Genomic DNA, 25,371 nt, shown 5'->3' on the forward strand with positions numbered 1-25,371 from the left:
ATTCCCTCACGAACCATAAAATGGCTCTTCTCCCAACTTAAAACCAAATTTGTCTCTACACATCGTTGGAGAACCTTGGCTAGGTTCTGAAGACAATCATCAAAGGTAGAGCCAAATATCAAAAAATTGTCCACGAAGACCTCTAGAAATTTGTCGACCATATCAGAAAAGATGGCCAAAATGCACCGTTGAAAAGTGGCTGGTGCATTGCAGAGACCGAATGGCATACGTCTAAATGCAAATGTTCCATATAGACATGTGAAGGTAGTCTTTTCTTGATCAGCAGGGAATACCGAAATCTGGTTATATCCCAAATATCCATCTAGAAAATAGAAGAAACTTTGTCCTGCTAGCCGTTCTAAAATTTGGTCAATAAAAGGCAAAGGAAAATGATCTTTCCTAGTAACGGCATTCAACTTTCGGTAGTCCACACATACTTGCCAATCAGTTGTTGCACGAGTAAGAATCAATTCACCCTCGTTGTTCTCTACTACGGTAATACCTGACTTCTTAGGTACTACTTGGGTTGGACTAACCTATTGGCTATCCGAAATTGGGTAGATAATTCCAGCATCTAGCCATTTCACTACTTTTTTTTCACGACTTCCCGCATATTCGGATTCAATCTTCGTTGCATGTCCTTATATGGTTTTGCCTCAACCTCGCAGTGAATATGATGCATGCAAACAGAAGGATCTATACCCTTCAAATCGGCAATCGACCACCCTATAGCCTCTTTATGCTTTTTGAGCACCCCTACAAGTTTGTCTTCCTGATCAGTAGTTAGGTCAGATGCAATGATCACTGGAAGGGTATCATTGGATCCAAGAAATGAATATTCCAGCATGACAGGAAGAGGCTTTAGTTCTAGAGTAGGTAGTGCTTCTAAGGATGGTACCAGAGGACTTGATTGAGTTGGTAATTGTTCATATTTTACAGTCCAAAGGGGAGTGGTGCTAAAATTGGGAGGTTCTAGCAAAACATGTATTTCTTCAGTGTATCCATCGATATCAAAATTATTCATTCCAAAATGTGTTAGACATGCCTGTAAAGGATCTGAGTTGAGTAAGGCAAGAGCTTTATCTTCTACAACTTCCTCTAACAGGTTGATCTCATTATGGTCGTATGTAGGTGGTCCCTGAGATGCATTGAAAATATTCAACCTCAACTTCTTATTTTCGAAAGATACATCCATAACCCCAGTCCTACAATTTATACAAGCATTAGCGGTTGTTAAGAAGGGTCCACCTAGGATGATCGGTATTTGGCTAGGGTTGCTGCCAGATCCATATCCAGCACAAGAAAGTCAACAGAAAAATAGAATTCATCTACTTTCACCAACACATCTTCCAGCATTCCTCGAGGTACCTTAATAGATCGGTCTGCTAGTTGTAAGGTCACTGTCGTGGGTTTTAACTCTCCAAATCCAAATAGGTCATATACAAAACTCGGGAGAAGGTTGACACTTACACCCAAATCTAATAATGCCTTCTTAATCGTGAGATCCCCTATGACACAAGAAATAATAGGGGTACCTGGATCTTTCAGTTTGGGTGGGGCAATTTGCTGAAAAACTGAGCTGGCCTGCTCAGTTAGGTGGACTTTTCTTGGTATCTGTGCCTTTGATTTTCATTTCTGTGTACACAGGTCCTTTAGAAATTTGGCATAGGTCGGAACTTGCTTAATGGCATCGAGAAGGGGTAAGTTTATCTGAACCTGTTTAAACAGTTCCAACATTTCATTCATTTTTATACCCTTCTTATCAAGAGGCAGAGGGGATTCTAAAGTACTAGGAAATGGAGCCTTAGGTACATGTGCTGGGTTAACATGTTCTTTCCTCTCTTCAGGTTTCTTCTTTTCTGGTGTGGCTGGAATTGGTTGCTCTTGTTGTTGGGTTATTTCAGGTTGATTTAAGGTTTTTTCGCTTCTAAGGGTCATAATCGATTTGGCATGTTCGGGAAAAGTTTTAGGACTAATGGTGCTTTCAGCCATGTACTGTCCTTTTGGGTTATTAATAGGCTGACTGGGTAATTTGCCTTCTTCCCTCCTACTGAAAGTTGTTGCTAGCTGACCTATCTGGGTCTCTAGCTTTGCTATTGATTGCGTATGGGAGTGAAGGAGTTGGGTATTCATTTCTAGTCCTTTAAGTGCTTGCAGCACCTTTTCTTCGAAAGCCGAGTTATGAGTACTTGGGGTGGGTTGAGGAGGGTTCTGGTATTGTGACTGAGATGGATGTCTATAAGCTACATCCAGATAACCTGATTTTTGTTGCACTGGAAGAACCACTGGTTGTGATTTCCACGAGAAATTCGGATGATTTCTCCATCCTGGATTGTACGTACTAGAATAGGGGTTGTTCCCTGGTCTATGAGTAGTTTGGGCTTGATGGACTTGTTCTTGTATATATTCAGAAAACTGTAGTGCAACTGGACAATCATTCACACAATGAGTGGGCTCGAACATAATGCACATATATCTTGCATCTAACAAGATGGAGAAGAGGAATGTCCCATACTTAATAATCGATTTAATTTTTGGGACAATTCATCTATCTTATGATGGATATCTATTGAGTTTCCTACTTCATATATTCCACCTCTCTTTGGGTTTAACATGGGTTTATCTCTAATGAAGGTAGACATATGATGTAATGAATTTTCACTTAAAATTTCAAACAGTTGCCATGCCTCTTCCTCACTTTTGAGCATGAATGTTCCACCGCATGATGCATCGACCATTTGTCGATGTCTTTCAGATAGCCCATCATAAAAACATTGGATTAACTGCCACTTGGGTACAGCATGGTGGGGACATTTTCTAATAAGGTCCTTTAACCTCTCCCATGTTTCATGGAACATTTCTCCATTTAATTGGGAAAAACTAGTTATGGCTTTTCTTATTTGATTAGTTTTTCCTATGAAAAAATATTTCTTGAGAAACTCTCCTTGCAGCTGGTCCCAGGTTGATATAGTCATGGAATCCAAAGTATGTAGCCTGTATTTGGCTTTGTCCTTAAGTGAGAAAGGGAATAATTTGAACCTAAGAGCATCATCGGAGAAGTTGTGAATCTTGACAGTTGAGCATATCTCAAGAAATTCTTTAAGATGTTTATAAGGGTCCTCATTACTAAGTCCATAAAATGAAGGTAACATTTGGATTATACTGGACTTAATTTCATATTGGGTGGCCTCCACAGGAGGCACTTGAATACAAGGAGAGTAGGTATATGTGGAAGGAGTAAAGTACTCCTTCAACTGCCTAGGTGGATCATTCTCCTGATTTCGTTCCATATTTTTACATCTGTTGGCTCTAAAGGTTTTTTCTATTTCTGGATCAAAAGGTTGGATTTCTGGTCGTAACGATCTACGACCGAGCATACACCCTACAATTATACTTGACAGCAAATATAGAAAATTTTAGTTTTTATAATATATATATATATATATATTTTAATAAAGTGAGAAAAGAGTGAAGGAAATCTAAAGAGAAGAACCTAAGAATCTTAAATCTATGAAAAAGGAGAAATTAGTTAATATTTAGATGTTAATTGCAATCAACTTAAACAAGCATAGACTCTCTATCCTAGGGTTAACCTAGATCTAGACAGCTCCTATCTTCCAAGACCGCCTTTGAGCACTCCAAGCTCAAGACTGACTAATTGATTCGGCCAGGTAAGTGTAAGATGTGGGAGGTTCCCTGCTCGTTGCTTTCCTTAGACACCAACTGAGTTGGCCAGATCAGTCAACGGAACCAATTGAAAACCACTTTCTTTAACCACTTGCCTTAGACACCGAGCAATTAACCAATCCGCACTCGGTTCAACTCTAGAGCTTTCTTATCCTATTGAGCTCGAAATTTCTAAGGCTGTCGTCTAGTTGATTTTAAAATTAAGGCTTGGTTTAATGCAAAATGAAGGATATGATTTTTAGACCAAGGAAGGGTGATCAAATCCCCACCTTATCTGATTAATGGATTATTGCCCTTAAGATTAATTATGGAAATGAGATGCAACAAACCAAGATGTCCAATCTTCGTAAGTAGTATACAGTCAAGACTAAATTAAATCACTTTGTTTCTCTTTTTAGATTTTATGATTAATTCTCTAATTTTCTAAATGGCTTATGAGGTGTCAATGTAGAGATAATTTTTTTTTAAGCAATTAAAATTAAAAAAAAATTAATTATATTAAAAGTTAACTCAAGAATATAAAGAAAATAAACTAAAGCAATTCAGCAAATAAGCAAATATTTATAATATTTTTTTTTATAAATCAAGAGAACAAAAAGCAAACAAGTAATTAAAGAAAGCAATAAATAAATTTATTTTTTTTTTTTCAACCGTGCCAAGATCCCCGGCAACGGCGCCAAAATTTGATGCGCGTCATCAGGGCATCAAAAATAAACCCAATTCTAACTTACTACGTAGCTAGGGTGAATCAGGATCGTTTCACAGGGATCTCGGACAATTGTTTATAATTAATAAAAGAAAGAGAAGATTGATTTTAATTAATTACTAAGAAAATAATAATTTAAGTTTAATTCACAAAAGAAAATTGAATAGGAAAGAAATCTCGAAAATTCAGAATCCACCATGTAAAACAGATTCTATTTTCTTTTACTTTTATGTCACAATGATGAGATTTGTAATTAAGAAGCAGCGTAATTTACCTCGGATAGGTACGAACCATATCCTTGGATTATGGCTCATCCGTCCAGAGTATAGATTATCTTAACTCAACTACAAGTTAGAGACTTGAACTTGAAATGTAACAATCTATCTCTCTTAGCGCGTACCATATCTGTAGATCACGGCATGTCTGTAAAAAGAATAAATCGTACACGTCAAATCCAAATCTCTAAGAAATAAGAAAGAATATTAAATGAGCATGAAGCATAAAACAATTCTTTATTTCATTGCATGAAAAATAAATACAAGATAAAGAAAATAAATCTGTGTTGCAGGCTTCATCGTCTTTCCGAGTTGAAGGAGTCTAGCCTTCCATGGAACTCTTACGCGCTGACATCCTGGGATTGAGCAGATGGATTGTTTGGAAGGTTGGAGATGGAAGAGGAGGGCTGGTGTGTGATGGATGGTGGAAGCTTTTTGGATGTTTGGAGGGCTAGGCTAGATGAAATATGGAATGAGAATGATGGAAGACGAGATGGAGAATGGCGGTGTCCAGCGTATCTCACTTTCTTCGCTCTTGTGGTTTTCCTTTTAATAAAGCTCCAAGCCGTGTCCGAGTCGCGTAAATGCTTCCGCACCGCGTTCTCGCGTCTGTTCCGTAGCTCCCACGTTAGTTCCGCCTGCTTCATAACGTCTTCGTTGCCAGCTCCTAACTCGCGCGCAAACCACGTGGATGCCGCTTTTATTAACCTGTCAGCTATGCATTTAAATCTCTCAGCTCTTGGTCCAGCGTCCGCATCCAATTCTCGCACTTTACCAGCACTTGATCCCAACACCAAAAAGTCGTGCGCCATGCCAACCCACGTACCAGCATAAGCCACGCGCCACTTCCTCTATTTATAGTTAACTTCCCAACACCAAATCACATGGGTCCCATCTAAAAAGTCAGTTTTTATCATGTGAACCGCTTTCTTTTAAGCCACTGGGAGGGTTGTGTGCTAAAAACCATGCACGTCCAAGCTTACATACCATCTATTGACTTCATAACATGCCATGCCTTGCATTAAATATATTTTTAAAATTCATGCACATTTGCTTAGTCCATCAGGTGTTGTGATCTTAGAACTTGGATATGCACCTAATCGACTTGGATTCAAGCTCAGGCTTGGTCACATAGTCGATCTGTAATTAGGCCTTTATACTTGATAATTCCCGAAAAAAATAAAATAATAGAGATTAAATAGCATAGGTATAATACTTCTCGTGGCATAATTAATGTATTGATCAGGTTACTTTTAAGACACATCATATCTAGTCATGAAGATTCTTGATTCTTTGCATGACAATATAATTTAAAGAAATGAAAGATGATTGATCAAGGATGGCAAAGTTAGGATCATCCTAATTCGAGGCATATACTAAACCAAACTAATGTACAACTAGGATTGTTCCTAGTTTCAGGTCTGGGCAATGCAGGAACTAGTCTGAACTAAGCAGAATTGCCTAATTCCACTTGATTCGGAAAAGGGGTGGCATCCGAGTCGGGGTTGGCTCAGACATGAGTCAGGTTGGAAGTAGGCTAGGTTATTGGTGACAAGCATCAGGTCTTGAAAGTGGGCTAAAGAACTAGTTAGGGCATTTACACCCCTTTATTGAGTGCAAAGGACTATTTATAGCGAGAAGTCTCCCTAAGTGGGCTTCCTTTACCATATGATGCTAATGGCTAGGACCAAGATTGGGGAGGCCGATCTGAGATATGCTGATGGTTATATCAGCATCACTGGAGAGAGGTGGCATACCTAGATGGGTAAGGAATTGCATCTAGCAGATAATCCAAATACAAATCTTACCTAACTCATGTTAATATATGCTATCATGCAATCTTTTGTTTGTTAATTAAATCAAATATAGGTCTTGAAAGTTTATAGTTCAAGAATAGGCTTAGATGAGGAATTTTTAACTGCCCTAGGCAACATGATTTATAAGATGGAACTTCATCCTTTTGTTGCCTAATGCATAGATGATATAAGTCTTCACCATATGGAATAATACTATGTCTAGACAAACATGCAAAAATAGCCCCAAATGGCGTGTGTTTCAGATATTAAAGTATTTAGGGAGGGATCTGGTAGCTTGACCAAGTTGGGAGTTGTGACAAGAAAACTAGACATGAATCTGGGTAGTCTTGGACACTAAGGCTAATTCAACTAATATTTTATGATAAATGGTCCCTAATATGCAATATCAATGGTTGCATTTGCAGCTGACTGGTTGATTCAATTTGGTAGCACACCAAAACACCTCTGAATAACATTCTAGATCCTTTTGTAGCTACTTTTCCTTCAATGGCTACGATTGTAACTGGTCAACTTACTTATAAATACATAGCAGACAGGAACTGCTTGACCTAGAGGAGATTAAATGACCTAGTATACATGCACTACAATCTATAACTTAGACTAAAGTGCATCAAAGAGGTGGAACTAAAATATGATGAGATGATCCAATATAAAATGACTTTGTGTATGATAAAGAAAATCTTATGATAGGGTGACTTGAAGGCCAAAAGAGCCAGCTAGAGCTTCATAAGCCAAGATCATTTCATAGACTAGCCAGTATCATAGCAAAGGATGTCAAGGTGAATGCAAAGTAGTGGAACATAGGATCATGCCACTCAACCATCCGAGAACAACAATAAGGGTCAAGAGGGAGCTGGTCAGGATCATTACATGACTCTAATTTGAGAACTCAAGACAAAGATATCATAGGGAAATATTAAGGAAAATCACCATGGAACACAGGCTTGTCAAGGAGGTAGGACCAGACATGATGGTGGATCTAGTCCAAGCACTCAGCATGGTCAATCTAGTTAGATATGCAAGGAAAAGAAGGTGGTTCCCCAGACATCTACTCAAACCTAGAAAAGAAGGAAAAGTAGTTGTAGACTCATTAGAAAGGGTTGATGAGGAGACAGTTCACTCAAATATCAAGACTACTAAATCCTTGGACATCTGGTTGCCTAGATCATCTCATGATACAAGTGACAAGTGGTGACAATAATAACAATTCAAGCAAGTGCCTAGATCATCTCATGATACAAGTGTCAAGTGATGACAATAATAACAATTCAAGCAATCATGCATGATGCATCTATTGGCCAAGATAGCAATAGTGGACAAAACGAGTTTGAGCATGATTTGCAGCCATATGGTGCAAGACCATTCACAAGTGAGTCTCTTTATGCTCATACCACCCACAATACAAGCCATGACGTATGATGTAAAGCCCGCAAGAATAATATAGCATATAGGAGAAGGGCCCTTCAAGATGGTTCAAGATGTAGTACCGATACAGCTGATAATATAGCAGATAAAGTAGGAACCCTAGACATTTCAAGATCTGTTAGATATTTTCATCATCTACCAGATCTTATTCTGCATAGCCAATGTATGATCCATATATGTACCCTCATTTGGGATTCATATTTAAGTGGCTACTGTCCTCTACAAACTCAACCAAACTACATGTCATAGTTTGCTGCCTTAATCTTCCCTAAGATTAGATGACCAATCCAGTATCAGACAGATGATCGGTATCCCTTGGCGATCTGAACTAGCAGGATTATCATATGTAGGGTGGGCATATTGTCTGAGTTGGGGTTAAGTCCTAAAACTAGATTATGAATGAAAATTTGATGTCACATACACACTCCACAAGGGACCAGACATGAGTATGTATTATGTAATTTAAATTTATTTGATATATCTTTGAAAAATTAAGTTTATTAAATCATCTATTTTAATTTATTAATTTAGCATAAACTACATGTTATATGGTATTCCAGGATCACTATGGAAAAAAAAGCTTTTGAAATATACAACAAATAAAATAGTGAAAAACTAATTCCAAGTTTCCAGAACTTAAAAAAAAAATTAAAAATCTAAAAAAAAAAAAGTAAACAGTAAATAAACAAGGGTGAAAAATCCTAAAATCTGAATCAATATCATACCAGCATGCTTTTATGTACCATGTATTAGTACGCTACTATACCAATTCCAGACAAGGCATTCGGTGCTGATTCAAGAAACCTTGGATTTGCTTTTGGCGAAGTTATGAGCCTTGATATACATGTGTGGATACTTGGATGAGGAAATGAAATGTGGTTAAGAGAGTTATCCAAAATTTCATGGCATGGAACAATGATAAAAGTCCTCTAAACCAAGCTTTCACCTAAGGATTATAAAAAAAAAAAAAAGCATCTGATCTGTCACAGGTTCATTGGACTGCATCAAATTGGATAATATATAAAAGGATGTACAAAGCTTTCTAATGTGCTAGATACATGAATAGTAATGTTCAAATTTCATAGAGTACTTTGGATGCATCAAACCAGATTTTAGAGTTTTGATTTAAGATAGTGCAGTTTGTGGATCCTCAAAACAATGTTTAACCTGTCTACTTAAGAATCTCCTAATGGTCATGTTTCTGACCATGTATAAGTATCAAATGCTTAGGATTTTCTCTTTTTCAATCAAATTATTTGGATTTGTCAAAATTTTCTTTTTTGTAATTTCACAGAGAACTTTATCTTCTGTTTTTTCTTTTTTGTTTCTGCAAACATGGAGAAAAAGTCATTTCTGGTTCAAGCTTCTAAATGTGGACTTTTCCATCATGATCATGTCAATGATTCACATATTGTGAATTCCCATTCTTCTATGCCTTTTTTATTATATTTTTTGGTTATTCAAACTCATAGTTTGCCACATGTCTTCTGTTCATGGATTGTGACATGTAGAACATACATATGGCAAACTAGCTTGACCATCTTTGACCATGCACTAATTGCTTTTCACTTTTCTCTGAGAATACCTGCCCAAACTAGATATACTCTGAAATCTAAACCATGATCTTCTCCTTCATAAGATCAAACACCAGGGTTGCCATTCTAGTTCAACAGGATTGATCATGAGATTGCACTGTTTCTCTGATTGACTAACTTGTCTGTAACTTTATGGTCCTTGGAACTTCACAAAATTCTCTAATGTGAATATAATTCATCAATTGCCTTTGAAGGATGATGAAAATTGTAATCAGTCATCTATTTTTTCTCTTCTCAATTGTAAAATATTTTTATTAAAAAAAAAAAGGAATCTAAGTTTAAAACTCAAACCTTGTTACCTTAGAACTTAGCCTTTACAAAATTAGTATCATGTGTGATTTTTCTCAAAGAAGACAATCATGAGCATTAGGGAACTGCCACAAAATCTGATACCAATATAGCTCCTCACCTATGTTTCAGCACCTCCAGGTAGATAAATTATTGTTCTAAGAATGTGAAATAGAACAGGAGAAGTGGTGCAAGAGGATTGCAGTTCTTTATTTATTGGTGCACAATCATTAGCACAGGTGCTTTCAAAGAAAACATCCATGTCAAGTCCAACAATAAGATTAAGAAATAATTGTTGACAAACAACCTAACCTGGGAAGAAAATAAAATGCATCTAGATAATGCCTCCTCATTCCAGTGCACAAACTCCGTCACTACAGAAACTGATATCTGTTGTTGAGGTGATGGAGTAGGTGCAGCTTTTGAACGTGAAGTTGTTGTAGCAGAGTCAGATTGTTGTTGGATCTCAAAACGCAACTCTTCTATCTGCAGAAGACGAGAGATAATTGTGAAGGAAAAAAATACCATGATAAAAAAACTAAGAAATTGATGTTGGCCATCTCATATTTCTAAGCAATTGATGTTAGCCATGTCATATTTCAAATAGAAAGAAAAATTAATGAACTATGAATCATTCAGAGAAGCATATAACCTTTGATTGATAAAGCTGCCTAAGGGAGGCCTGCTCATGCTCAGGAGTCAGGATATTCATCTTTGTGGGAACTAAATAGGGACTCTGCAAGGCCTGAAGTGGGAAAAAAAAAAAAAGAAAGTAGCTCATTATTAGATAATTTAGATTGACCAAAAGATAAAATTTTCATCAGTATGGAGTCTTCAAACATGTAATTAGTTTAGTGATCCAAGAGGAGATAAGGTTTACACATCCTGTATCATGGTTTATGTAGCAAATTAATAAATGGAAAAAGGTAAACATTACTATACTGAAAAAACTCTGGAAATAATCAAGCTAAGACGGTTTTTTCAAATAAAAATGCTAGAAACCTCCCTTCCAGAGCAGAGATATGAGCAGGACTTCAGTTTATTGTTTCCACATTATTTGAACTTTGAAGAAAATGCTGCCTTATCCTTATATTACCAATAAGATATAATCAGATTCTCGATTCTAAACATTGATGTGTATGATAGCATCAACCAGGGCAGGCAATTCTAACACGAATGCATAAAGGCAGCCCACAAGATTCAACCAACCTGCTTGCAGTGGGCTGGGCTAATCTTCTTGTTGAGTCAATATATCTTTAAATAATTATTGCATTTAATAAATAACACCTTCATTGCACTAAAAAAAATCTTAACGGAACCCTAGTCTTCTCCCTTCTCTCTAATCTCCATTGTTATGACTCTCCTTCTCTACTCTGTTCCCTTATCTTTTTCTCCCTCATCTCCTTTCTCTTCCCTCTTCTTCTATCTTCTCATTCTCTATCTCCATTCTTCCTCCTCCTCCACTCCTTTGCTTGGCTCCTTGTCACTGCTCAGTTGGGCCGCTCTGGCACCATTATTTGCATGTCAACACCAGATTTGGCTGCCATTACCAGATTCCGGATCCATGTTGTCGTCCTTCAAATGCCCTCATCTGATTTGGCCAATCCTTCAGCACCCATCCCAAGTCACTGAAAAATCCAACTGCCCCGTCCCATTTATCCCCTGCTGCCATAGAATCTAGTTACTCTTTTACAGTTCATTGAAGTTATGATTGGCTTCTCCACCATCCATCCCTATCATTACTAGATCCAACCTCCTACCACCATCCATCCTCTATTACTGTCACGTATGCCCCTCTTGTTGCCATCTACTGCTTGCCACTGCAAATCTGGTTGAACCATCACCCTATTAACTACCCACTAGACCTCAAAAGCTTAAGCCGTTAAAGAATGGGTTAACAATGTATATCAGGCCTTAACACCCCTCTCACATGTAGCCTAGACCACATAAATGAGTCAAGAATGAGTTAAGAAACAATTCAAGATGACTAATGGGTGAATTAAAGAAAAATGGACTTCGAGGGGATTGAACTAATAATTCGAGCTTTGTTACCCTATTAACTAACCAATAGACCCTAAAAGCTTAAGATGTTAGGAATGGATCAACAATGTATATTAGTCCTTAACACATTCTAACCATCTCCTTTCCCCTTTCTTCTTCCCTTAACCAGGTCAGGTTCAAGTCAGTCTATTTTACATGCTAGCTGGTTTGGGCTAAGAAAATCTGACCCATTGCTAGTTGCATAAGGTTAGAACTTAGAACAATTTGGGCTTTGGACTGGATCGATACTTTGACATCGATCCAGTCCAAACCCAACCATCCCAAACCTATTGCCACTCATAGCATCACTACTGGAGCGATATGCACAACTCACAAGAATGCATCAACAATATTACCAAACCACTTACCAGTTCACAAGAGCCTGGGGCATTCTTTCACATACAAAAATAATTATAATAAAACATTCATATTCTTTAGTCGCACAAAAAACAGAGGAAAAAGCACTCTTCATATCAAATCTAAGAAGTACCATGGGCACCCACAAATGATGTAAAATAACATTTTCAAAATGCTCCCTGAAATCCTACCTCACAAGTACTATGATAAGTGTAGGTATCAGATTATGTATCTGCCCATCACTTAGAGAAGAAAATGAAGGACAGGTATACTAATAGGGATAACTTAAATATAGAAATTCCTGCACAAGTGGGATTCGTGATGCCATCAGGGATAATCTATGCACAAAGACGATGCAAGCTGGCAATATCAAATATGAAGGACCAAGAATGTAGAACTGAACAGTAATATTACCCTCAACATCTAAGTCACCGCAGCCCACATATCCTAATTCCTTAGCAAGTTCTTGTGTCTTTTCATATGCCACAGCAAGAATTCTGAGATACTGAGACCTCAAATCAAATGGAAGCAGAAATTAACATCTCACAAAACCCACCAAAGCATTGAATGCAGCATCAAGCATCCTCTATATGATTAAACTCACTTGGAGAAGGCCGCCTTGTTCAACAGGCGGTAAATCCACAAGTGATGGTTTTGTCAATAGCCTGTCAAGAAGGCCTGTTACCCTCTTCTCCAAAAACACGCTGTATGCAAAGCAATAAAATAGCAGCTTTATATTGGTTGTATTACAAAATTCTAAGATAAACACAGAAAAAAGTTTGCAGCATACCTGAACAAGGATGGACATAACATCATTAGGAGATGGAAAAACAGCTGTTATAGTAACTGCCTCTTTTCGCATAGTCTCTACAGGAAATAGGAAACCCAAATATATCAAATACAACATAGAGTATCAGATATCTTCAACATCAGTGGTAAAGATATGGAAAAACCTATGATTTCTCCATAGAGAGAAGAAAGACCACTTGCAATATTGCTAGTGGCAGCTTGCAAACCCAAATTACCAAGAACCAGTTCGGTGTCTGAGCTCATAACTTCTACATCAATAAACATTGGCCGTGATGCTACGTAATGCTGCATGACACTTGTCCCTCCGTTAAACTGCACTTGCAAACATATATTTAAGACTATATTTCTCCAAATAAATGATATTTTCTCAAGCATCATGATTTATCTGAAATTTATTTGAGTTGCAAGGATGAGAACTGTTTTCTTAGAAATAGCCTATAATTCTGTTTGTTTTGAAAAAAAAAAAATCAGTTACTAAGTGCCGATTTGGTTGCTTGAAAAAATCAGTAACTAAGGGCCATTTTGAAAAATTTCAGTCACTAAGAGCTTGTTCAGTTGCCAGTAATTGAAATGTATAGAAGGATATACAAATTACAAGTATTTATAGGTACAGTACCATAAATCAACTTTCTTGGTTGTCTATCACTACACTTGCAATTAATAAATATTATTTTTGCATATCTTTGTTGTATATTGCTATTTATGATAAAATTATAAAATTATTACAATAATGTTGGGCTTTTTTACCAAAATAGTGTCCTTTTTAAAACAAATTACCAAAATGATGCCATTTTCAAACTATTTACAAAAATACTGTCCAAGACAAAGTTGCCCTATCATATGGCTACTTTCTATGCTGACTCAGCAATATTAACACCAACTGGAGGGAGGTGCGGCCAACTTAAAATCATCCTATGGTAGGACTACTATATGGGTCGCCCTATCATGGGGTGACTCTATGGGTCACCCTATGGTAAGGTGATCTTGAAATCAACCTTTATCAACCACCATCCCTATGGTAGGACGACCTTAAAATCAACCTCTATCGACCATCTCTGGGATATCCTGAATTCTTGATTATGCAAGAGTAGAAAAATATAAAAATTGACACTGAATTCTTCCGACTAGTATCCACTGAGCAAACCATTTGAGAGATGCACCTTTTTAATTTTATCTTGGAGCTGTGGAATAAAAGTTCATGCGACTTGTGCTTTTTGGCTGTTATCAGTTAATGACTTTGAGACAAAAAAAAAAATTAAGGCACTATGGATTCACGGATATACTCCATTTAAATAGCATATCCCCATAGGTTCAAAATGGCTAAAAAGAGCGAGGAAGTAGGAGTTTTTGATCTTGTAATTAATCTCTGCATTCCTCCTTTTTTTCTATTACAAGAAAATTGAACTCCAAAGACATTAGAATCCATCTAGATCAAAATCAACTCAGTCTTTGGAGTCAAAATCAAATTAGTATATATATCAAGATGTCTGGGACATCTTGTGCAGTGATGTCTGGAACATAATGAAAAGGTAATTGAAATTAAAGCACAGAGAAGCTTGTGCCTTTTCCTCTCCAAGATGAACACTTTCAAGTTTGATTCTTCCCTTCCAAGGCCATAGAACACATATAACTCGAGGAAATACTAAAATTGTCAATGAGGAAATACCTTTGGGGGCTGTGTCATGCACAGCATCGTCAACGATGTGAGCCCACGGCTAAGGGAGAGGAGTTGAGGGAGACGAGCTGAGGGAGCCTGCGGATGGCTGTTGGTGAAAAGGGAGAATGAGAGAGAGAGGAGATGGAAGCGGCACGAGAGAGAGAGAGAGAGAGAAGCTGAGGGAGATGAGTTGCACAGCGGCTGGAACCCTAGCACGAAGAAATAATGGGGGAAAGAGGAAAGAAGGTCATGGTGATGTTACAGCCCGTTAATGAGTCACACTACCGTAGGATGACTCATGTAGTCGTCCTATCATAGGGCGACCTATTGAAGTGCCCTATCATAGGGCGACTTTAACAGTCGTCCTAAGATAAGGTAACTCTAAGTCGTCAATCACTCACCTATCCACATGGCAACAATTTTGCTGAGTCAGCACATAAAATCATCCTATGATAGAGCGACTTTCGATTGGACAGTATTTTGGTAAATAGTTTGAAAAGGATATTATTTTGATAATTTATTTTAAAAAACATAATTTTTGTAAAAAAGCCAATATTATTGTTTCTTCCTCTTCCTTTTCACTTTCATCCTAGCTTTTTCCAGCAATTCTTTCTTTTAGATGGGAAATGCCATTAACTATATTGATAAAACATAAAATTTTTGCACCTGAGATAAAATTTTAGCACATTCTGCCATTGGTCTTAAATCTCGCCTTTGCGACGCTATATCAAAGCGAGCCAACAACCTATTCTCCAATTCTGAAATAGATAGACATATTAAAATTTACTATAAATGTGAGTTCAGAAAATAGTAGAGAGAGTAATCGTGTGAGGAATACCATTACAGTAGTCTTGAAGATTTGCAACTGCAACTTCTAAACCTTTGCTTGCATTTGCAGCACCTGCTACTGATTGCACACCAACACTGTGCTTTCCAACATCTTCTTCGGCAAAGGACCTTAAAGAAAAAGAAAATTAATATTAATAGTTAAAATATGCACGCTTTTGCACTTAAAAAGAAGGAATCTAAGCTATAAGCCTATAACCCTGTAGAACAGCACGCTACACATAGTAAATCATTTGTGCCGGCCCAAGATCCAAAACAAACACCAAACGAAAAAATATTTGTGGAGAATCGCAAGAAAAAAATAATTATAAAAGAACAAAAAAATTGAAAAAGAAAATAATTTATTTAAAGAAGAATAAACATCAAAATCTTACAAAGGTGCCTCATGAAGGAATCTCCACACATACAAATAATCTCTCCTCTCTCTTTCTTCTCACACCGTTTCTCTATAATTCTACATCAAAAGGAGATACCAAGGTCCCTTTAAATAGATCACCACGTAGATGAGAGTTTGACTCCTATCTTGACTTACAAACCAAATCCACTACAATACAAACTCTTAGATAAAGTTCTATTTCAAATAGGACGCACACAAAAAAAATAAATTAAAAAAATAAAGAGTCATGGTTGGACACGCAATGATTCTCAACACTTCTCATTGCTAAGTCTATACTGACAATGCCAAGCTTGCTGCGCTAGTCTTCAAACACTCAACTGCTAATCCTTTGGTAAAGATATCTGCTAGCTGGTCTTTCATTGAAACTAGAAGCAAATTAACCTCTTCATCTATAATTTTCTTTCTAATAAAGTGATGATGAACCTCAATGTGCTTTGTCCTTGCATGAAACACTGGATTCCTTGCCAATCGAATTGCATTCTCATTATCATAATAAAGAGGAACAATATAGTTAGTGTCCTGACTTAAACCATCAAGCAATCTCAGAAGCCAAGTCAACTCCTAAGTTGCCATCGCGGCCGCACGATACTCTGCTTCTGTAGAAGATAATGCAACAAGAGGCTATCTCTTGTTATATCAAGAAATAATATCAGATCCCAAGCTAAAAGAATAATCAGTGGTAGACCTACATGTGTCTACATCACTAGCATAGTCTGCATCTGTAAAACCTGCCAAGCTAACTGAAGAATTATTAGTATATAATATACTATAATCAATTGACTTAGCAATATACCTTAAGATCTGTAAAATAGCATCAAGATATGGCCATCAAGGATGCTACATATATCTACTGACAATGCCAACTGCATAAGAAATATCTGACCTTGTGATAGTCAAATAAATCAAACTGCCCACACCTGTCTATACATGGTAGGATCATCAAGAAGTTTGCCTTGCTTTTTACTCAACTTTAAATTTGATTCAATTGAGGTCTGTATATGCTTGCAATTAGCCAATCCATACTTATTTAATAAATCAAGGGCATATTTTCTTTGACAAATAAAATAGCCATCCTTAAATTTAGCTACTTTAATGCCAAGAAAATATCTCAATTCACCAAGTTCTTTCATCTCAAATCATATAGATAGCTGCCCATGAACACTGCCGATCTCATCAACATCATCGTCGGTGACAATCAGATCATCAATATATAGGCAAGCAATTACCATACCTTTGCTAGTGTGTTTCATAAATAAACTAGAATCTGTAGAAGATAGAGAACAACCACAAAATAATAAATAGTTTGCTATTTTTCTATACCATGCTCTAGGCACCTGCTCGAGACCATATAAAACTTTCTTAAGTTTGCAAACAAATTCAAGATGATCGGAGTCAACAAAACCAGGAGGCTACAACATGTAAATATTCTTGTCAAGATCACCATATAAGAAGACATTCTTGACATCCATCTGCCTGTTAGAAAGACCATCCCTTGCTAGCTGCTAAAGAAATAAGCACTCTGACAATAGTTAATTTTGCAACTAGATTGAAGGTCTCGCCAAAATCAACTCCATATTTTTGTAAAAATCCTCTTGCTACAAGCCTAGCTTTGTAGCGTTTAATAGAACCATCTCTCTTCCCTTATATCTTACAAACCCACTCACGAGAAATAGGAGAAACACTGCTAGGTAAAGGAACCAAATTCCAAGTCTCATTCTTTTTAAGAGATGAAATCTCTTCTTTCATGGCATCCACCCAAACACCAATGCCTTTGGCCTCATTATATGAAGAGGGTTCAAGCTAATCAAGAACAGTAGAAGCATAACAATAAGCAAAAGAGGAATAATCCCAATCACCATACCTATCAATTGGTTTCTTCTTTCTCTTGCTTCTTTGCAATGGTGATGGATCCTTAGAAACTTCAGGTTCATCTTCAAGTAACTTTGTATCTTCTTCTTTTCTGAGAATATATTCTTTTTTTTATAGAATTTGAAGCATGTACACCAATTTTTCATAAACTTTTATTAGCATCTGAAGTTGGTAAAGAAGACTCTGGTAATTTAGTTGAAGAAGAAGAAGCTAGAGAAAGTGAAGAAGGCTCACCATTATAGGAATAACATCTCTTCAAGATACTCTTTTCTCATCAGAAACTGATCTAAACTCATCAACCTGGAAGTAGGATCCATTAGAAGACCACCAAGAAGAACTTTCATCAAAAACAATGTGTCTGGAGATATAGATTTTCATAGCCAAGAAACATGCACCTGACAGACTTGTCATCTAGCTTATTAGAGAATGCATCATAATGATGCACAAAGCAAACACATCCAAACACACAAAGATGAGAAATATCACAACAATTTCCAAATAATTTTTCATAGAGAGTCATGTTATCAATATTTCTTAAAGGTGTCCTATTAAGAACATAAACTGTTCCCTGCATGCACTCTGCCCAAAAGTCATGCCTCGCATTCTTTGCATGAATCATACTATGGATAGTCTCAAATAAATGCCTATTCTTCCTCTCTGCCACACGTTTGTTCAGGCAAGTAAATTGTCTATCTATGCTACGACTGATCAAATAATTAGAGAATTCTTTTGATACATATTCCCCATCTCCATCGATTCTTAAGCAGTCAATTTTTAATTCAAAAAGATTTTCAACCAAATTCTTAAATTGTCAAAATTTCTCAAATACCTCTGATTTTTCTCTAACAAAATAAACCCAGGTATATCTAGAGAAATCATCAATAAAAGGAATTGCATACCTCAAACCAGTGAAAGATGGAGTATTGATCCTTCCTGTGAGGTCTGAATGTATCAACTGTAGTGGTCGAGAAAATCTTGTTTGGCTCTCTTTAAAAGATAGCTTATGCATCTTTCCATACTAGCATCCAAAATGCAAATAGTACTAATGTTGATCTTCATCTTAGGAAGCCCATTAACTAGTCCTCTACTTTGTATATCTTGAAGTTTGTCATAATTCACATGAGCCAATCTAGCATGCCATAAGTCAGCAATATCATGTTTAAGGGTTTGGTCAACATAAGAATTACCAACAGACATAACATAAACTTTGTTCACTTTCTTGCCTTGAGTAATGAGCTCTCCAGAAGCTTTAACATTAGCATAAATCTTCACAAAGGTAGGTCCAAATAAAATAGAATCCCCTTTATCCATGATTTGTGAAATAGAAATCAAATTTTTCTTCATGCCGGCACATAATAAACAATATTCAAGGAAATAGAAGAATTAGATGATATGAGAGATAAATCACCAACACTTTTAACAAGATGAAGTGAATCATCGACAGTAGCAGTAGCATCAAAACCAATATAATCATGTAAAGAATTAAATATCTCTCTATAACTAATCAGATGATTCAAACAACTAGAATCAATAATCCAGTCATGAGCAAAATCAATATCTGGTACATGAGAAGTAAAAATACATGCACGCTGACGATCAAGATTAGAATCAACAATAGTAGTTGTTGGAGCCCAACTACTACTTTCTTTCTCTCCGTTATGCTCTGATGTAGAGGATGCAACATTAGACTGTTTAAGCTTCATCCTACAATCATAAATTTTGTAGCTCAGTTTTCCATGAATTTTGTAGCTCAGTTTTTCATGCCTATAATAATTTCCTTTGAATTTATAATTTTTCTTCTGATTAGGATTTTTTTCCTCATATTCTCCACTAGCTTTTTTTTTTGAATTTTTAAATTATTATTTCACTTCTTTTTTTTATTTTTACTGACAGAAAATAAGGTCTCTTCTTCCTAAGGGAATATTGTCAAATCACGCATTTGAGTAAGTGCTTCTTGATTAACAAGTATATTTTCCGACTCTGCTAATGTAGATTGTTGAGCCGATCCAAAAATAGCTAGCATATAAGCATTATACTCTTTATCTAAACCTCGAATTAACAGTTTACGCCATTTATTTTCATCATAATGAGAAGTTGGATCAAGCATACTAAGCTCATCAAACAATTTTTGTCCCTTAAGAAAATATTAAGAGATGGTAAGATTATCTCATAGGGGAGCACCAATCTCATTTTCCAAAAATTAAAGCCGAGCCTCATTAGTTTTTGAGTGAAGAGCAGCAAGAATATCCCATACCTTTTTCGGCTCCTTTATACCTTGAATATGCTGGTAAGTATCTTCATCCACATTCATTAGAAGAATAAGAACTGCATTTGTGGCTTTGGTCTCTCATCTTTTTCTTGCTTTTGTATTATCGAAGTTTCTAGTAGCTTCACCATATCTATCCCGTTTATGACCTCCCATAAATCTTCTCCGACCAACTAAGATTTGATGTAGGCCTTCCAGAACGCATAATTGGTGTTGTTCAATACTTTATCTTAGTAGCTTCAACCATAATGATTCAACTCTTGAATCACAAAACAAAAGTCCAAACATTTGCACCGCCACGCAACAAATTATTAAAAGCTCTTCAACCATGCTAAGCTATTAATGCACAAATCAATAATCTCCAGGCCTGTGGCTCTGGTATCATATAGAATGGCATGCTATACGTATTAGATCGATTGTATCGGCTTAAGATCCAAAACAAACACCAAATAAAAAAATATTTGCAGAGAATCACAAGAAAAAGATGATTATGGAAGAATAAAAAAATTAGGAGAGAAAAATAATTTATTTAAAAATGAATGAATACCAAAATCTCATAAAGGTGCCCCATGAAGGAGTCTCCACATGCACAAATAATCTCTTCTCTCTTTTTCTTCTCATACTGGTTCTCTATGGTTCTACACCAAAAGACACCCACGTAGATGGGAGTTCGACCCCTATCTTGACTCACAAACCAAAATCCACTACAATATAAACTCTTAGATAAAGTCCTATTTCAAATAGGACACCAAAAAAAAAAAAAATAGAGTCCTAGTTGGACATGCAATGATTTTCAACAAATCCTTAAGTGAACCACATGAAACAAATTCATAGAATGTAGGCAAAACACAAGAATACACATGATAAAATGGTGTATCCCGACTTGATCTCCTTCTTCATGCCATTTGCCTGTAAGTTACCTTTCGGCATTTCCTCTTTTGCAATTTTTGCCCTCTTGTTTCCTGAATTATAGTTAATAGACATTATCATCACTTTTCATCATTCATGATCTATAACCCAACGTCACTACACTAGTCCATGGATGACACCCTAGTGTCCAAACAATAGCATGTGAATAATGCTACATATTCTTGTTTTTACTTCTTATGGACTTTTAGGGATTTTCTTCTTCATTTGTTGTTGGAAGTTGGGACTTATATGGGGCCACCAGATAGCATATTAATACTTGAGCACACCTTAATATCACATTTTCAGTTGTATTCTCCAAATACCTCTTACTTAACCCAAATACTACAAATTAAAAACAAGACCTTCCATCTTTCTACTAATCCCCATGTCTACATAATTTCTACCCATGCTCTACCAATTTTCTAGCAAGTTCGTTCATTGTTTGAAGTTCATTACACCATCCTACTTCATCATTTCTGGGACCCACTTGCTTGCTAGCTACAGGAAGAGCCTCTAATATCTTAAATTTGTGCTTTAGATGATGGTTTGTACCGTCAACCTCTTTAATGCAATCTTCATAGTTGGGTTCACAATTCCTATAATTTATTATCATTATTATAGGTTAAGATTATGTACTCCAGATAGAGTTGCTATATCTGTCTCCTCTTAGGTATAACTAAGTAACTAAGAGTTAATGTTATCCCACCTTTAGTCAATACCATATTAGCTTACATGCCCATTTCAACAGCATTATGTTACATCACCAAACTTGTACATGTCCATAAATCATAACCTTTTCCCCATCATCATGTATTATTAAGCATCTCCACACGTCATCTTGCAAACCCTACACCAACTCGTACACCTTATACTATTCACTGATCTCCTTCTAGCACCCCTCCTTCCTCATCAAGTAGTCTGGTACCCGTGATATCATTGACTTGTTATTCCCATGACAAACTCTTGGTCTGTTTCCACCTTGAGTTTGAAGCAAGGGACTAGAGAGAATTTATGGTAGCCATACTATATCCATTTTTTTATAGCATAGCATATTATCATTATATTATTTTTCTTCTTGAATGTATAACAGAATTTGTACTTGTGCACTCTTATATGGTGATAATAGCGATCTCAGTGTCAGTTCATAGATATCAATATTGTTATGACCCTGGAATATATTGGTTCATTTCAACAATTGTGAATCAAGTTTTACATTTCACCATCACTAGCTACACAACGTTCTTTGTTATGATCTATAATGTCAAAATCAAGCAAACGACTAAATGCCCTTTAGACATCACCCTTCTAATACCCAAATCATTGACATTCCAATAGATAACTTTCATGAGTGAGCCCTTATATCCATCTCCAATATCAATACTTTTAAGATTCAGTAAAGGACACCATAGCGGTATGTTATAAGGCTCGGTATGGTTTAGTACACCTCCATATGTCAATTTACTGACATATTGAGCACTTGTACTGTATCACACCAACCAATATATGTTAGTAAAATCTTTGTCAAAAACTACTATGACTGCTTAAGCATTGCTCATCTTTATTGTAGTCAAGGACCAAATTCCAAGAATCTTGTAGCGCATTTTAGTTGGCATGCACCTTTTCAACTATCATTTTGGAAGCCATCAACTCTATTATTTCCTCTAGCATACTACCATTTCTCCAAATCTAATCAATGAACAACAATTCCAACACACTCCACACCCAAAAACCCAAACATGTATTGTGTGCCTTTTAAATAACAACTTATTCTTATAGAAGGGCAATAAGTTATAATCCACTATGTTTCAAGTTATTCATTCCTCAAGGGAACCATTATCCCTCTGACAATGGTTATTCACTGCAAAATTATCCAATAATCTTAACTTTTTAGACCATTACCCATCACTCCTATAGCATGAATCATCTAAAGAAACTTTCACATTTGTCATTCGTGCAACCATATTTAAGGTTCATCATAACTTTGCCGCAATAAATATATCGCCTCCCTACTATATGATCCACTTTACCATTTAAACTGGAATCTAAGAAGTATTATGATCCTTTCAGATTGGGCAAAATGACATAAAGAACTTGTCGACCAAACCCTCCCACCAAAATTTATAGAAAAACAAAAGAAAAGAAATAATAACTAGGCATGAATTTGAAACAGCACACAATGCCCTTGTTGCTGCTTGCAAATTTATATCAGATCTTCATTTGGGTTCCTTTCTCCAGCATCCATGCTCACTTTCACACCTAAGACTGTTAAGGTCAAATTTTAAATCAATTAAATTGACATCATTTAAAATGAGGCCAGCACACAATGTGAATATAGACAACCAGTAAGGAGAATGATGTAGAGTTCTTGATGATATATAAATTGATATAGATCAGATTGACATGTTACAGTCACTTTTATTACTACCCTGACCAAAGCAGATTTCAACACTGATGGGAATACGCTTTCACTTGAACAAAACAAATTTCTTATCGAATGGAAAATTTATGCACTTGTAGCTGGACTAGTGTTTCTTGAGCTAGCACCCTTGTCCAGAAAAGTTTTGCAGGTATGTAAGAAATATTGATAGGTGACATGTTTGCACCCCAAGAGACCAGTGGATCAGGAACTTCTAGTTAAGTTGTTTTTCCTAGTATATGACTATATGTATGTCAATTTGTAGGGATTTACAATTATTCTTGAATAAGTCTCCAAATTCTCCAGATTTACAATTTTTCTTGCTACAAATAATGAAAATGTGTTATCAATCAAGTAATGTTCTATTTATCAGATCCAACTTCCTCCTTATAAGTATCCTACCAAGGCTATGACTGCATAACTTATGTATCCACTGACTTCATTCCCCTACATCTAAGAAAGGGAATATTGCCAATTGAAACTTTGCAGATGACCACGCATTAATGGAAAACAAATAAGCAACAGGCCAAAAGGGAAGCTAAGCCGAAAACAGATATGTGAATACTTTCTGACTAAAAGGAAGACATGCAGCAGGAAAAAAATAAATTGGAAGGAAACCAGATAGGTTTCAAAACCTCAAAACATTTATAGTATAAATGTCCCGAAAAGGTTTGCATAAAGACCGATCATCATGGACAGATAAAAGGAAAGGCCTGGATTCTGATTAAAGAAACATGCAGACATTGAAAGGGAAAAAAACCAATAGCTTACTCAATTTTTGTGCAACTGAAGCAGCCTCAGCGACACAACTATCATCAGAGAATAGAGGCGAAAGTTCCAACAAGTCATCAGGGCTACCATTAAACTCCATCAAGTACTACAGGAATTATGGTAATTATATGCTGCACACTATAGATAGTAAAAAATAGCTGATCTAGAAATCCAAATTAACAACATTCGAGTCTTTAAAGATGTCCTACCTTAATTAGATCTATGGTTTGGCTAGCAGTTTCTCTCTGGGAATCTGCACTCTGATAAGGAAAGAATTAATTATATATCATAGAATCTCATTCCACATATATAAAGCCATAAGGGCAGCATCCAAGATTCTCAGTATGTCAAGCTCACTCAAAAACTTGATCTGGGAAGCTGTGATATATCAAAAACATCTAGAAGGACTTTACATCTTTACCTACAAATGATCACCAATTTTTGCAGCAGTTTGCCCCACACTAGAGATACGGGAATCCAACCTTGCAAAACTGTCAAATAAGCCATCCATACCTTTTTCTAACCATAAAGAATACAAAGCACATAAAAAAGATAATCATAGATCTAATATTTTACATCAGAGAATAGAAAGCACATAGAAAAGACAATCACCGATCAAATATGTGCTGTAGAGAATACAGAGCACATAGAAAAGACGATCATAGATCTAACATTTTGCATCAGAGAGCACAATTTACATAAAAAAAATCTTGGGTTTCAAGAAAAACCAGTCACATGCCTCTATCAACATTTCTCATCCACGAACTGTAAGAGTTATACAGCAAAAATAAAGCAACATGAATGAAGAAAGGACACGCCCAACATGTCTTGTCCAAGAAATCATAAATTCATTCAGGTGTTAAGAAGATAAAAGGAAAGCCTCTCTATCAGAAACCGCATCCCATTTCATGCAGTACTAGAACTCTAGTTTCCCTCCAAAATTTTGGTCTAAAGGATTTCTTAAGTTTGCCTTAGAATTCCACCAAGGGCTTCTTGGTCTCTACTTCTCTCTTCTAACCTATGTTGTGTTTTCAAGCTTTAGTCAAGAATGACTTCGCAACCCTAGCAAATCCTTCTATCTTTTCTTCTAAAGAGAAAATAGTTTATCTTTGATTTCCCACAAAAAGTTCTCCTCTCTTCTCAAAGAACTTATTTGTCATTGTTAGAATTTCTATATACATTTCTACATTTTCCAATGTTCTCTGAAATGTACATATAAACTATTTTTGGTGTTCCTAAG

The 25,371-nt window shown here is 36.3% G+C and overlaps 1 non-coding gene and 1 pseudogene across 1 annotated transcript; one reads left to right on the forward strand and one right to left on the reverse strand.

Annotated features, from left to right (window-relative positions):
* The window catches only part of LOC105049621 (exocyst complex component 5-like), a 54,377-nt pseudogene that overhangs the window by 25,460 nt on the left and 3,546 nt on the right, over nt 1-25,371 (reverse strand).
* On the forward strand, nt 2,798-2,903 carry LOC114914469 (small nucleolar RNA R71). Its single transcript, XR_003801726.1, has one exon. It is a non-coding gene; the product is annotated as a small nucleolar RNA R71 (small nucleolar RNA).

This window comes from Elaeis guineensis, chromosome 8 (assembly GCF_000442705.2).
Source record: "Elaeis guineensis isolate ETL-2024a chromosome 8, EG11, whole genome shotgun sequence".
NCBI classification, from domain to species: Eukaryota; Viridiplantae; Streptophyta; class Magnoliopsida; order Arecales; family Arecaceae; genus Elaeis; species Elaeis guineensis.